Here is an 11625-nt window from a genome sequence, read left to right on the forward strand (position 1 = left end):
AAGAAATCTTTACATGCTTCAGTTCCAATGTCACAAGCTGGTCCCTAAGCATCTCATTTTAATCAATCTGCTTGAAATATTTTTTTTTTAATTCTTATTTTATTATAAAATTTGGCGCATGGTCACAAAGAGCACCTAAAAAACAAAAAGAAAACATTTATTTTTTATTAAAAAATAAATGTTTTGATCATTTTATTATAATAAATACTTTTCTAATTTTTTTTAAAAAAGTTCATGAACGGACAATATTGGAGAGGGAAAGGGAGTCGATTTCAAAATCGAAACATATTTGTTAGGCGGCACCTTCCCTCTCCCGACTTTTGTTTTTTTTCTTAAATTATTTTGTCCGATAAACCGAACACCGAATGAATAAATTTTTTTGAATTTAAACAAAAAAAACGCTGTCTGGCGGTGTTCGAATCACCAGAAAGCTCTTTAAGTTTTGTAAATTTAGAAAGAGAGAGGCCGAAAATGAAAGAGATAGAGTGCAGTCTTTGCTTCCTCAACAATAGCGAGGAGGAGTGGCAGGGGCGAAAGGGGGAGAGGAGAAGCCTCACAGCAGGATAAAGGAGTGTGGATCAGTGGCAGCATCGGGTTCATTGCGAGGTCCTTCTTCCTCCGCATTCTCTAGGGGCTCTTTGCCATCGTCCACCACGGGGCATGAGCATATGAAAAAGCAGCGGTGGAAAAAGCAACTACCGCTGCAACTCCCCGTAGTCATCAAAGGTCATAGACCAAAGATACAAGCTCCTAGCCACTGTAAGTTTCGGGCATCTGCCCTTTTTCCTCTTCGGTAAATCCAGTATCGGTTCGCATGTAATTTCCCCGTCAAACAAACAACATTCTTTTGCATCTCAGAAAGCACTCTGCATCTTCCTTTTAATCTCTACATCGATCGATAGATTGGTCTTGACTTTTCTAGTTAAAAAAATCAGAGACCGAAAACACTGCATCGTCCTCTTAATCTCTACATCTCTCTTTAACTTGTTTTTCAGAGAGAAAAGAAAGCATGCACTCTCTCTCTCAACTCCTCTCTCTCTCTCTCTCTAAACTCTCCTCTATGGGCGTGACCTGCTTTGGCTTCGGCTTCGGCTTCATGGGGGCTTTTTTCGTTTAAAAAGAACTATACAGTAATTCAAACACAAGACAGCTTCTCTTTGTTTAAACGTAAAATACCCATCAGTCCAATATTCGGTTTACCGGACATCAGATAACTTAACGGAAAAAAAAAGTCGAGAGAAAGCAGATTGGCCATACATAAATTTCTCTTTTTTAAAATACAGCCTCCAAGGAGTTCACACTCGGCAAATTCTGTGATGATATATATATATATATATAGATATATATATATATATATATATATATAAGCTTTGATATTGTAACTGATTAAACGACTGAGAACAATAGTTACATATGCATTATAAGACGCTGCAGGACAATATCGAAAGGACTTCGGATTAGCATCTAGCATTTCTTGAAGAGAATGGGATATTTCCAATGAACATAAGATGAAAATATGCCTATTTGTTGTGTTTGTGTAGGACTAGCAATGGGTCAGTCTTGCTTTGCCTCTAGCTCGGGCCTCGTCTCTGTGAGGCCAGCCCAGCCATGATCGGGGCAAAGAGGCCCTGGCCTAGACCCTATCAGGGTAGGGCCTTGCCAAGCTAGATAAGAAAAAACAAATAAATCAAAGAAAAAAAAAAAGGGACAGAAAAAAAAGGAAAATGGCCAGGCCAAGCTGCCCCTATCATGGCCTGGCCCTCAAGCATATTGTTGTGGCCCAGACCCTAGGCTAGGGGCTCATTGGGCCGAGCCACCAGGCCCATTGCCACCCTTATGTTTGCGTTGGTTTACAAAATTGCCAAACCGACTCAAAACTAAGTCGTGACAAGTCCGAATCCCTCCTTAAATCAGATGTGAACTAATTGATTGTTCATTCCAAAGCAAATTACATATAAACACCAAATAAAAAGGCTATTTTTTGTACAATAACCAAAAACTATCAAATATTCGAACAACTCGTTTCTTTTATTATTTTTAGTTATCTGTTGTCCAGTGTTTCGAAATGCCGGACAACTCTCTAAAATCCCCAAAACCCAATCAATTATTTCCGATCATGTATGAATTGATAGATCTATTTGTCTATATTGATTGTTTTTTATGGATTAATGAAAATGTGCAAAAGTTTTATTAGCTCGCTCCTTCTCTCGCCACGGAGCAGACGTCCAAAGCCACAACCGCGCATATTTGGCCCATAAATCGGATAATTGCATTTTACCCTATCAGGCTCAAGGTGATCTACTTCATGTCGATAATTTGCAACATTATGAACTGGGTTATGACTTCGGATGACTACTCCGTGAAGAGAGACGGCTTGACAGTTGCAAAGTGATAGATGAAAGAGCGAGAGAAGAGAAATGACGGGAAGTAAGGAGTTGCTTAATTTTTTGGATTCCAAAGAATTACTCAGTATTCCGAACAGCATACAACAAAAAACTAGAAAACTTAAATGATGCGAGATGTTTGATAATACGAACACTGAACAGCTCTTGGAGATTGTGCAAATAAAAACCCTCATATCCGATGTTTTCATTGCGGTAGAGGAGAGTGACTTAAGGGGAAAAAAAAAAAAACTGTAGAAAGAGAAAGGTACTTATAATATATGGAAAAAATATGACAATGCGGTAATAAAGGCCCCAAATACTATCCTTATGTAATTTGCTTTTCACTCTAACACTATCATCTTTTTTCTTTTTTGTCTTTTCTATATTTTTATTTGAAAATATCATCTTTGAACACATTTTAGATCCAACTTTTTACAAATCAATCCTTTTGTACCCCTTTTCCATATCCATAAGCAATGTTTTCATATGAAAACCACATTGAAGTGAAGTTTTATGTCGAAGGGAAAATGATATACTGATCTTATTTAGGTCCTTAGGTCGATTTTCCATGTAAATTACGTCCCCCCTAGACTGGCCTTTTTTTGTCCCGTAAATGCCCCCCGGCCCAACACTATAGGATATGCTAAGCACAAATCATATGCAAAAGATTTCTTACTCCCACATGAGTATATTATTCATTTACTCCCTTCAGCAAAATACATGCTAAGGTTAGATCTCAAATTTGGGGTTAAATTTTTCTTTGATTTCTAATATTTTATTTATTTTTATTATTTCTTATTTTTATGCAAAGAGTCGGCACATTTTGAACTTTAGAAATTGAGGAAATTTTTGTTTTCTTATTTTATTATAAACTATTAGATTTTTTAAGGACTTATTTACTCTATGATCAATGCTTTAGTTTCGTCATTAAGTAATATTTTTATGTGTTATCATTAGTTTCCTTTCTTCATTGATTAATTATTTTCTTAATGGTGATTGGAATGACAATGGTTGGGATGTTTTTATACTATCCAACCATTCCTTTTAGTATTGGACTGACCTATTCATTTGTATTATTAATATTCAATTAATCTTATAGACGTTGATTTATTAAATTTGTTACTGCGAAATTACTGTAGTATTTATACAAGAACACGTCACTCAATATTTAATACTCTTTCACAACTTCATTAAAATACATAATATATCCTCAAATTTTTATCACAATACACATTTTTTTAAAATTCTTTTAGTACTTTTACCAAACTTTTAATGGCCTAATACCACGGGTTCAGCCAATTCAATTCATCGAGCTAAACCGGAACCGGTGGATGACCAGTTTATCCCACCAGTCCACTTTTTAAAACATTGATCGCATCAATGTTTTAAAAAATGGACCGGTGGGGTGAACCTGTCACCCACCGGTCCCAGATCATCTCAGTGAACAAAACCAGTTCATCCATGTACTTCACAATTTAAAAAGTTCTAAAATAACAAAAAAGAAATTAAAAATCAAAACATGTAGGCCTGTGAAAAGAATTGATGATTATGTTACATATTTCTGAGTTTAGTGAAAGTGTATAAATATTGAGAGTCATGTTCCTATTTAACTCCCACACATTCATTTCAGAATAAGAAATGTAGCAAATCACAAGGGTAACATCCATAACATCAATAAATGTATATAATATATGTATATGCATCAAAACATATAATCTAATGCCATAACATCAATAAATGTATATAATATATATAATCAAAACATATAATCTAATGCCAAAATATCATAGTTATCCTGACGACCGTCATTCACACCACCACTAGACATTGGAAATTCGTGTATTTTTGTATAGTATTGTGTATATTTATCAATATCATTTATTTTTTGACAAATGCACAATTTTATGATCGATAAACAAGTGGAAATACACAATATAAACACTTAACTAAGAGATTAACTATACAATATAAAGTTATAAACAATGTGTAAGTGTTAATTAACCAAAGAAATATACATGAATGTCAAAAATCAACAAATAAACCTTTTAAATCATTCCTAACATTGTCCAAAACAAAAACCGGAACAAAATATAAGGGTGCGGTTTCAAAATAGAGCCTACCTTTTTCATGATATGTGGTTTCAATACTGGATATCTTTTTGATAGCCTTAAAATATATCTTCATTTTTATTTATAAAGTTTAAAGCTTCAAAAATAGTGTAGATCGAAAGATATATGAAAACTTGAAAATCTTGAAAATTGACAGTCCAAAAATGCGTTACAAAATACTTTATTTTCAAAACTTGAAATCTATTTTTTCACATGTCCATGCATCTTGATATCGAGATGATCAATTTGAGGATATTTGGGCATCAAAATAACGTCTTCTAGTGAAATTTTTAAGGTAGGCTCGAATTTGATTGTTTAGAGCGTCAGCTTGTCCCAAATATAATGTGATATTTACAAAAGAAGAAAGTTTATATAGGCCTCAACCTTAAAGTGTAAATGATGAAGTAAGGCACACCTCAAAGTGAATATATATATATATATATATATATATATATATATATATATATATATATATATATATATATAGGGTGCAGTTTGTATAGAGCTGGGAATCTAAATGATCAAATTAGAGCCCACCTTCAAATAGTGTAGAGAAATGTGGTTTTAATACTGAATTTTTTTTCCTGGCCTTAAAATATATTTTCATCTTTAATTGTAAAATTTAAAACCTAAAAAATAATGTAGATTGAGTAGATCTATGAAAACTTGAATGACTTAAAAATTGAAGGTCCAAAAATGTGTTACAAGATGCAATATTTCCAAAACTTGAAATCCATTTTTGTTTTAACTCTATGCATCTTGACGTCGAGATATCAATTTGAAGATATTTGGGTATGAAAACAACCTCTTTTAGATAAATTTTTGAGGTCGGCTCTAATTGATTGCTTAGAGCCTAGGCTCTATATAAACTTTTCGCGTATATATATATATATATATATATATATATATATATATATATATATATATATATATATGGATGGGGAAAATTTTATAATAATTAGAAATTAAAATACATTTTCAAGCCATCCAAGTAATTTTTTACACCAAATTTATATCTTTAGATAAAGTTTGGAAATAGTCCTTACCTTGATTGTTTAGAGTTGCAACCTTATAACAAATTTTAAAAAATCAGATAAAAAATAAAAAATAAAAAATGAGAACATAAATTGAAATCATTAGAAATCAGAGGGAAGAACAACAAAAAATGTTCTTAATCATACCTAACACTAAACAAACACCCTAACAAAAAGATAGAGTTTTTTCTAAAACCAAATCTTTTTCACAAATAAAAAACCTAGCAAAAGTTGAATTGAAATCATTAGAAATCAGATAAAAAATCAAGAAATGAATGTTATGTCATAAATCATTCCTAATAAATTATAGAATAAAAATTCCAACAAAATGTAACATAATAATACCTATTTTGGATTGAATCTAAGCCCTTCAAGAAACATATCCCTAACAAAGTTGTGGATAAAAATTCAAAAAACTCAGAAATCTACATCCCTGAGCTCAGATATCCAAAAAGCCAATTTAGACTAAATATCTTTGAACAACTTATTTTGATCCAATCAATTATGATTTGACCTGCTAGACGCTCCAAAAAGATTATTTTGAAACAAATTCTAAATAAATTGATGGAGAAAGGGTGGAGAAGTCAATAGAGAGGTAAATCAGGAATTTCAAGCTCAAAAATAGTGATCCAAGTTCTGCTTGTAGATATGATAGAGGGCTGAGAGAAAAGATCAATACATGGACATTTGGAACAGGTTCAAAGAGGCCATTTTTTAATAAAATCAGAAAAGAGGGACTCGAACCAGTCACCTCCGTAATACGATCGACTCGGGCATCACCCAAATCGGGTCGTGGATTTTCTAAACCGGGGTTCGTATCATACCTGGAGATGCACATGTTTCCTCGACTGCCACCATTATTTCTTCAGAGGAAGAGAGAGAGAGGCGGGCAATAGGATGGGAGAAAGAGGAGAGAGAGAGAGCTGTTCATGAGTCCTGCTAAGAGAGAGAGAGAGAGAAAGGAGTAAGAAGCATTGCCATTTCCAGAGCCTCCAGAGCTGACAACAACATACAGAGAGAGAGAGAGAGAGAGGGGGGAAGCAGGTTAAGAGCAAGCATTGTGGAAGTAGGTCTAAAAAGCGTGTTGCTTTCATCAAAACAAATAAAGCGCGGCGTCCCAAAACACAAAAAAAATAAAGACTTGGTTCTTATCCGTTTCAACATTTTTGTGTTTTATTATGATGAAGATTCTCTGTTTAAAGAAGAGATAGGGCAGGCAGATGCTATGTTCTGGTACAACTATCGAGGAAAATGATATTAAAATCCAACCAATAATGCAACGCTGTTACGCTGTCAACCGGCTCGGCTAGGCCCGCCCCGGCCTGATGGCGAAAGCCCACCCTCACGTTGTCAAGGCCAGGCTGTGCAGGACCAAATGAGGACACGTAAAATAATCAGAAGAAGGACTATTATGTTTTACTGCTCAATCCGAGTACTTGTGCTTCGTACCCTCGCTAGCCTCGGTTACTCTAGTCGGGTGTTCCGTCCGGGGATATTAAAAGTAAATTAAAAATTTAAAAAAATAAAAAAGAAAGTAATTTATTTGTGATTTTTTTTTCGATTTAAAGTTTAGGGTTTAGGTTTTTAATCTTACTTTAAACATAAATTTTTTTTATTTTTTGAATTTTTTTGTATAATTTATATTTGTTTTTTTGCTAACACATTAATCGGCCCTACTCGGGTCAAGTTGCTCATATTCGACCCGATTACTGAACTCGGGCTTGGATTGAGTATTCGGCCAGGGTCGACCTTTCTAACACTAATTGCAGGTCTCGTTCAGGCCCCGATTTTTTGCCATGGTAGCCTGGTCCTAGCCCAGTCCTCGAGAGATATTTTATAGCCCTACCCTGGCCTTTTAAAGCCATGTCGACCGGTCCATTGCCGGCCCAAAAGTAGACCACAGTTTTCAATACTTGGTTTTTGAAAACCATCCATCCATCCAGTTACTCAACTCGGGAATGGGGATTACATGCTCCTGCCCACAAGATGTGAAGTCCCACAATAAGGATATTTTACGAGCTATAAATTTCCTGTTTATTTCAAGCTTAAGTGTTACACAGTCGTGCAATTATATTTTACATCACCACTAAAAATGATGGTGACTTTGTTTCAATAAAAATAAAAAGAGATTCTATAGCATGAGACCATCTACTGTTGATTCAAGAAGGTTACAATTACTTGCAACTATCCGATGTGAAATTTGATAGTTTGAGTGGATAAAAAGGAACAAAAAGTACCTTGACAATTGCGGCAGTGTTGTTTACAAATTATGGATTTAGTTGTCCCGTTGCGAGTTTTATTCCATCATGTCTACAGAGAAGCAATGACTTGGCAGATGCGCTAGCTAAAATGGGTACATCTCTCTGATTTAGTGATTTATGATGATGTAAGTGTGTTGTTATGATTTAATTTCTGTAACTTCCTGTTTGATTAATAAATGTTTTGAATATTGTCAAAAAGCTGGATGGTCTATGTTCAATTTTTAAAAATTAATTTTTTAAGCACATATGGAATGGGTTAGATTTTTTTTTTTTTTTTTTTTTTTTCTAAATATGTTACATCCCCAAATTTTGGGAGCCTGAGGTTACTATTAGATCGGATTTACTCAAGAGAGTGAATGCTAGCTCTGGAGGGTAAATCTATGCATTTTTATTTATACGAAATCGCCTTAAATTCAACAATTGAATGATCTAAAATGAGCTATTTGAGTTTATAAACAGATGAGTGTCCAAATAATGGATAGTACATTCTTGGAACCGGTTTTTCTAAGGTAGTTTAAAAAATAATTTCAACTGTTTTTATTAGATTGGAGGCTAGGATGACCAAATTGGATCCATAAAACACTCATATGTACGTTTAGCACAAGACAATCCCAACCATTAATTTTATTTCGGTCCATGTCCATCTTAGGCCTTATTTCATTCTTCCTGTATGCTAATTTTAATGTTAATTGCATATGATTTCTAGTTGTCTTTTTGTGTAGGTTCTTGGATTGGGTTCCACATAAATCCCATCTTTTGTGGAGTATTAAATATATGTATGATAAATTTGAGTTTACCTTTAAAGGAAAAATCAATGAGCCATTTCATTGACTGTCCCAGCTAAATCCTTTATTTAATTTTTTACCCAATTTATTTGTTTTACTTTCAATTATCTATACATATTAAGAAATTTGGGCTTTAGGGGTTTTTCTTATTTTTATTTTCTTCTTATTATTCTCTTTGTTTTACATTTTTTATGAAAAAGGCTTTTTTCTATCATGTAATTGTTTATATTCATAAAAAAGTTTTCTAAAACTCACATGATCTTTTCAATGTTGGAAAACCGTCTCATTGACCATCTCAAACTTGGGATTGAGATATGAGTGTGGGTATGTGTGGGTGTGTGTTAAGCAGTGTATCAAAAAGCGCTAGGTGGGCGCCCAGAACCTGGGCGGCTGCCCAATTGAAAAAAAAGTAAAAATCCCAATATACCATATTCCAAGTTGAAAAAAAATAAATAAATAAATAGAAGTCGAGAAAATTTTTTTGATAATCCATATTGTTAAAAAAGTAAACTGTAAGACCATACAAGTGTAGGATATAAAAGTCGACAGACTCAACACTCAACACAATAGAAATATACAGAAATTTAGAAAATATACAGTCTAACAAAAGTCAACACTCATGACTCAACACAACAGTCAACAGACTCAACACTCAGTACCAAGAGGCAAGAGTCTTTAATCAATCATCAAAAGGAATGTGAATAGGGCAAGCCTCGTCATATGCATCAGAGTTGAGGTCATCATCATCAAAGTCATAGCCTTCTTCAATATAACATTCGTCCTCTGTTACTTTTGAATCTGCCTCTTCCTCCTCTTTTTCTACCATCCTCTTACTAGTATGTGCAGTCTGTGCATATGAGGCCTTATGAGTCTTGGCTGCTCTCCCTTTTTATTTGCGCTTCTCTGAACTCAAATATTGTATAATTTCCTCCCGCCTTGGTAGCCTCAGGAACATTTTTACATAGGGCAACATCCACCGTCATACCGGCAATGTGTTTTTTAAACCGGTAAATGCCCCATTAGTATATTTTCCACAATAATTACATTTAATACGATTTTTATTACTTGGATTCGGGTTATCACCATACTTCCAACTCGGATCACCACTCCGACTAAAAACTGGAGAAGATACTTCCATAGAATAATGCTTATTTTCATCATTTTTTGGTTCTTCAAAATCCAGAAGATGTCTAATCTTATCTTGAACTGCTTCAAGAACCTTTGTACAAGAAGCAACATTACTTCGAACACCAGCAAGGTATTTTTTTAATCGGCTAATAATGCATAGGTATATTTTTCACAAAAATTACACTTTATACAATTTTTATCATTTGGTTTTAGATTGTACCCATATTTCCAACCCGGATCACTTTCTTAGGAGTAGCAGAAATAGATCTATAACAAGGATTTTGTTATTGTTTTTTTTTTTCATAACTTAAAAATTGCTTAAGCTCCTCCTTGATAGCTTCAGGAACATTTTTACAAGAGGCAACATCCCCCTTAATACCGACAAGCTGTTTCTTAAGCCAGTTTATGCCTCATTTTGTATTTCTTTCACAAAAATTGCATCTAAAGCAATTTTTGTCATTTGGATTCGAGTTGTATCCATATTTCCAACTAAGATCTCCATTCCAACTAACTCTTGACGAAGACATCTCAAAATAAAACAAGCAATCTAAAAAATACACTTACTTTGGTTGCTTGAACTCCAACTTTGAAAAACACTTCGATGATTTGATCTAATGAAATGTAGTTTTTTGGAGGTTTCTGTTACTCTAAAGGGGTTCTGGTGGGTTTAGGGTTCAAATGAACCTAAAAGCCATCATTCTTAACTTTTATATCTTTGAAAAAAATGGAAAAATAAAAAAATAAAAAAATTCCGCCTCTGGGTGGGGTGCATGCCCTGGGCGGCTGCCCAGAGACCACCGCCTAGGCCTGGGCGATGCGCCCAGGCCTTTTGAACTGCCTGGGCATTGGGCGGTCCGCTTTTTTGAACAATGGTGTTAAGGCTTAAAAATATTGCATCGACCATTCATTTTCAAGATTTTTAAGTGCGTATAGATCGGCTTTATTTATAAAGTTTTAAATTTTATAATTGAAGGTTAAAATAGATTTTCAAGAGCTACTGTAGAAGTTTCAACGCCGAAACTATATCTTTCAGTATAACTTGGAGTGGACCTTATTTTTACATTTGAACAATTGCTTCATGCAAGCTGGATCGCATTTCTACAATATGCGGGTTGCCCGCATGCCAACCGTGTCCTTTATGTTTAACCTTGTCAAAAACAAGAATTTTCACGCCTTATATTTGATTGCATGCTTTGTTTTATTTGTGTATTTTTATTTTCTTTGCATATTTGTGCAATGCATGGGCTTCAAACCACCATAAATTTCCGGAAAGTACACCATATGTCTTTGAGATGATGCTGCAAGCATGATATTCCAAGTAATATGAACTCTCAGTCCTCTTATGGTAGTTGATATGGATTGACCATCGATCTTACATGTTACATGGACACAAGTCGGTAACATTCTTCTCAAGCACATTTAGTAACTAGAAGTTGGAGATCCCCTAAAACTTGGTTCTAAGTCGTTAGAAGCTAGAACTATTGGCAACTAGAATTCTGGATTACTTATTTGATAAATAGAAAAAGCTTGGGTGAGCTCACTAGCTCATGGAATAGTATAAACTCAATGATCCAGATTGAATTTAGACCAAATAGTATAAATCCAATGATCCAGATTGAATCTGGACCGATCTGATGAACACAAATGTCTAATAGTGTTTGAATTTTTATTTTTTTTCTACAAATCCAAATCATTTGAAATTTTAGACAAGTGTTATTTTCATCAAGACACACATAATAAAAATATAAAATAAATAATCCGCCAAAAATTAACCAAAATACCCTCAAAACTTTTTGAGAGTATTTTGATTAATTTATTTCATGTAAAATATTTTTTTGATATTTTTCGAATATTCAACTATTTTTTATGTACACGTTCCAAATTTCAAGTGATTTGGATTTGTAGAAAAAAAATTAAAATTAAAA

The sequence above is a fragment of the Amborella trichopoda genome, chromosome 3, assembly GCF_054954075.1.
Source record: "Amborella trichopoda isolate Santa Cruz 75 chromosome 3, AtrichopodaSantaCruz75HAP2 v2.0, whole genome shotgun sequence".
Lineage (NCBI taxonomy): Eukaryota > Viridiplantae > Streptophyta > Magnoliopsida > Amborellales > Amborellaceae > Amborella > Amborella trichopoda.